Source organism: Uranotaenia lowii, chromosome 2 (genome assembly GCF_029784155.1).
Source record: "Uranotaenia lowii strain MFRU-FL chromosome 2, ASM2978415v1, whole genome shotgun sequence".
In the NCBI taxonomy this organism is placed as follows: domain Eukaryota; kingdom Metazoa; phylum Arthropoda; class Insecta; order Diptera; family Culicidae; genus Uranotaenia; species Uranotaenia lowii.
Window position 1 is genome coordinate 375,326,515 of NC_073692.1, and position 5,287 is coordinate 375,331,801.

Consider the following 5,287-nt stretch of genomic DNA (forward strand, 5'->3'; position numbering starts at 1 on the left):
GGCCGTGATAGAACATACCCATAAAAAGCATACCTTTGAGAGTTCTGTATGATTTTTTAGCTTAAAATCATAGTTTAGATTCTCCTCTATCGATGTGTCAGAAAATATTGTCTTATTCGTTTTTCTCTGCTTGGTGACACCTTATTGAAAGTGTTTTAAAATTTAGATCAAAATGATGAAAAACCTAAATTGTGAAATTATCACGACACAGGGACATTTTAACCCTCATCCGCATTAGGGTGTCATTTTGACACCATTGCAAGTTTGAAGGCTTGTAACTTTTTTCAGAAGCTTCAAAATACAAAAATTTCTTCGGGGACCCTAAATGAATTCAAAAGTTCTTCAATATTGCATCTTTACTTTTTTTATGGACGAACCCTGGAAGCCTGGACAAAAAAACTCCCTTTTCCGACTTTTGGTGTCATTTTGACACCACAAAAGTAACATCATTTTAAGTCGTTTGAATTATTATGAACTTCATATAAAACTTATATCAATAGAAACCTTGTAATGTCAGTAAAATATGTATAGAACATTATATACAGCTAAAGTCACTAGTTTTCTCGTTATTCAGCATGAAAGAAAAAAAAATCTGAAAAAATATGCCTCACGAAAACTGCTGTAGTTCATATGTTCCACGTCCAAAAAAATATTTGCCTTATGCATATGAAAGCTGAAGTTAATGCCTACATCATGAAGATAAGAAATATTTTTTTAAATTTTTTTTAATGAAATGGTCACAAAAAGTTTAAAAAAGTGGTCTAAAAAACCTACTTTTCATTCGATTGCTAGTAAATACTGTTTGAGCGATGGTAGAGTTTTGAAAAAAATATGACTACAAAATGTATTATAATTCCAACAATTTGCTGTCTTTAGATTTTTGATGCAACAAAAATTGAATTAACTGGAATTTTTCAAAGTTCACTACTTTGCGCGATTTTTTAACAAATTGAAATTTCATCTGTTTTTGTGGTCCACTGTCAGGTTGTACCCAGATTATCAGTGCTTTTACTTTGTTTGGACCAATCAAGAGTATATTCATTGGAAAGCACATTTAATCTACATTCTAGTGAGGTGCTACAATTCACGCTGTGAGATTTCACAAAAATATGAAAATTATAAACGTAAAATCATTCCTGAATTTCTAAAACTACAAGCACCGCGTCCAGCAAAACGTGTTTGTTTGCTCTCCGAGTAGATACGGTGGGTGGTGATTCGGGCAGAGAGCGAAGCCGACAGACGAAATAATGATGCGTGTCGTACGTTTCGCGGTTGGAAATTTTCTATTGACAGTAGTTCTCGTTTGCTAGTCACGACACGCATCATTATTTCGTCTGTCGGCTTCGCTCTCTGCCCGAATCACCACCCACCGTACCTACTCGGAGAGCAAACACACACGTTTTGCTGGACGCGGTGCTTGTAGTTCCAGAAATTCAGGAATGATTTTACTTTTATAATTTTCATATTTTTGTGAAATCTCACAGCGTGAATTGTAGCACCTCACTAGAATGTAGATTAAATGTGCTTTTCAATGAATATACTCTTGATTGGTCCAAACAAAGTTAAAGCACTGATAATCCGGGTACAACCTGACAGTGGACCACAAAAACAGATGAAATTTCAATTTGTAAAAAAATCGCGCAAAGTAGTGAACTTTGAAAAATTCCAGTTAATTCAATTTTTGTTGCATCAAAAACCTAAAGACAGCAAAATGTTGGAATTTTAATACATTTTGTAGTCATATTTTTTTCAAAACTCTACCATCGCTCAAACAGTATTTACTAGCAATCGAATGAAAAGTAGGTTTTTAGACCACTTTTTTAAACTTTTTGTGACCATTTCATTGAAAAAAATTTAAAAAAATATTTCTTGTCTCCATGATGTAGGCATTAACTTCAGCTTTCATATGCATAAGGCAAATATTTTTTTGAACGTGTAACATATGAACTACAGCAGTTTTCGTGAGGCATGTTTTTTCGGATTTTTTTTCTTTCATGCTGAATAACGAGAAAACTAGTGACTTTAGCTGTATATAATGTTCTATACATATTTTACTGACATTACAAGGTTTCTATTGGTATAAGTTATGTTTAAATCGGTTGAACACGCCAGAAGTTATAACGATTTGAGCTTGTGGTGTCAAATTGACACTCCTAGTGCTGATTAGGGTAATGAAATCTAATGCGGATGAGGGTTAAGGAAAAATTCATACTTGCCATGACCAATCACAGCATTTAAAACAAATTGGTAATATTTTGCAGGCTTAAAATGTTTTAGACTCCTCAAAACAATGGTGGCGCGTATTAGCCACATGGGGCGTTATATGAACTTTTCCCCTATTCTACGTCTGATGCTGCAGCTGCGACAGTTCTGCGGAGCAGATTTGGATGATTCGCTAGGAGAAATCACATCAGAACCGAAAACGCCGGGATTGGAAAGTTTGATCTAGAGAGATCCACTTGTTCAATATTTGATGTTAAAACTCGAAACTGATAACAATCATCTCATATATGATATAGGACTTTGAAAATTGGCCCGCTGATTGAACATTTTTGCTACTCTCTCTCTTGGAATCAGGGATGCCAGGTGTTGAGGGTAAAAAATCTGGGCAATTTGAAGAACAAAGTCTGGGCATGTCTGTACTCAAGAAAGACCACAAATTTGATACCAAACAGAAATGTAGGCGCTGTGTGTGAGCTGGGGGGGGGGGGGGGGGGGGCGTGGTATGGAGGGTATGTTTGTTGTGTTTGTGTGGTTTATATTCTGTTTCCAGTTGAGAATAAAACAAACGCTGTTTCCTACTACGTAACATGCCGATTTCATTTAAAAAGTTAAGTTTTAATGAATGATTGGCAAAATACCAGTGCATACAAGCAAGATTTCTAGTATAATCTGGCACTTACGGGTCATATCTGATACATGAATATTGATTTTAACACTCAATTTTGAAAGTCTGTAAAATCTGGGCACTCTCAGCAAAAATCTGGGCAAAATCTGTGTCTGACCAATATCTGGACGAAGGGTCAAAAGTCTTGGTTTTACAGACAAATCTGGGCACCTGGCAACCCAGCTTGGAATATCAAAACTTGTGAAGAGATGAAAAGAATAGGGGAGAGTGGGGTATCGTGGGCCATGGGGGAACGTGGGCCACTTTTAATATCTCAGATGTGTGTTGAGATAAAAATCTCCAACCAACTGTCATCGTCGTCGCTTTGCGTGAGCATATATTCCTATATGTTGTTGACTGAAATACGCATCATATGCTTCTTTTATTTATCAAGCTAAAAAAAAGTTAGAAAAATTTACTTACATAATTAAAAAAAAACACCCGCTTATTTCATCGATGGGGAACCTAAAGTGCATAAAAAAATATGCTCATACGCTTATGATCTTGGTTTTGTCATGATCTTCCACGTGGAAAAGGAATTTTTGATGAAACATCAATAAGTCACACAAACGCAACCAATTTGCAAATCATAGCTTGTGGGGAATCGTGGGCCACACATCTTGAATCACCTATATTTTTATGTTTTTAAACACATTCAGAACTTAAAATACGTTTTTCCTATCTGCAAAGTTTTCTTATGCCAAATGAACGGTTATGAAAAATATTTTGTCCATCCTATATAAGAAATTTTGCCAAAACGTTCGCGAGCCAGGTTTTGAAATCTTTGCGATCATACACAGCTCTCTTTTTTATTTTATCATCTGAAATTGCTTTAAAATAACAAAATGACTTAGGAAATCACAGTTTTGGGTCAACTCATAAAATTTGCATGTTATTTGGTCAATTTGGATTTGGTGGCCCACGATTCCCCACCATTTTTCCAAATCCAAAAAATATACCTTTTTTTCAAACAACCATAACTTGGAGAAAATAACTTGTTAAAAATTTAAAAAAATACCTTATGATACCTTGAAATTGTAGAAAACCGTACCATTTTTTATTTTCATTTTATCTTTTATAATAAAGAAGTTATGGAACAACGAAAAAAAGTGGCCCATAATTCCCCACTCTCCCATACTTATGACGTCAGATGAACATAACTCTTCACTCATTCATAAGAATATGAGTTATGAGTTATGTAAACCTGACATCATAAGTATTGTTTTTATCTCTTTCATATCAGAGGTTTTACTATTTCAAGGGAAAGAGTAGCAAAAATGTTCAACTAGTGGGCTAATTTCAATACAAATTACTAGGGTAACGGACTTATTTTGGACCAGGTACATATTTTGGACCACCTTGCAGCTTTTTTCCAATATTTTTCTTATAAATCACGTTAATTATGAAAATTTTCAACATATATAGTTAAAGCTTCTTCTTAAGATTCTTATCATATCTAACATTTCATTCAAATAAGCTGATAAAGGGGAGAAAATGGAAAATGACGTTTTGATTTTTCAAAGTTGGGCCAAATCAAGCCCATTTCAGAAGGACGTGCCATTATTGGCGTCAACTCTCAAGAAGTTTCCTGCCTAGCTATGATGTATTTAACAACTACAAACATGTTCACAGCTATAAGAAAACACTTGAAAACTAGTTTGCAAGCTCGGAGAACCAAAAAAAAACTTGTTTTAATAGCAATTTGACCCATGTCGAAAATAGGTCCTACTTTATTCCTTAGGGACTTATTTTGGACAACCCAATATAACCTTGGTATTAAACTTGCTGTTAAACGTTCATGAGCGTAAAAATATGTTGTACGACGATATGAAAGAATTATGCATACTATTTCAAACACCTATTATGAATAAAATTTAGGAATTTTGGCATTATTTCATTTAATCAACTCGCTGAAGCACAAACTTGCCTTTAGACGGGGTTTACTTCAATCGGCATAAACCAAGCCAATCAATGTTTTTACGCTACGCTTTAAACCACGTTAATCTAATTATCCACATTAATGGCAACTGTTTGATGAGCTGTTGTCAAAAGCTACAGCTTGAAGAAGCTTAAAAATATGAAAAAAAAAAATTGGACAAGCACCAATTTTTCATTTAGTCCTTTTTTATTATGCTTCATGAAAAATTATTGACAGTTTGGTCTAAAAGTTACAACCATTCAAGGTTGATTTTCGCGAAAAAAAAAACTTGGTTAGGTAGAAAAGCCGAAATATAAACCCCGTCTTAAGATGGGTTTGAAAAAAAAAACGACAACAAATCGGCGAATATGCAACGAGTTTAATTTTTGTAGCAGTTGAAATATCTCAGTTTAAACAACAATTTTAACAAAAAATATATTCAACTATAGCTATATATGTTGCAAAACTTTTGAATAAATTGA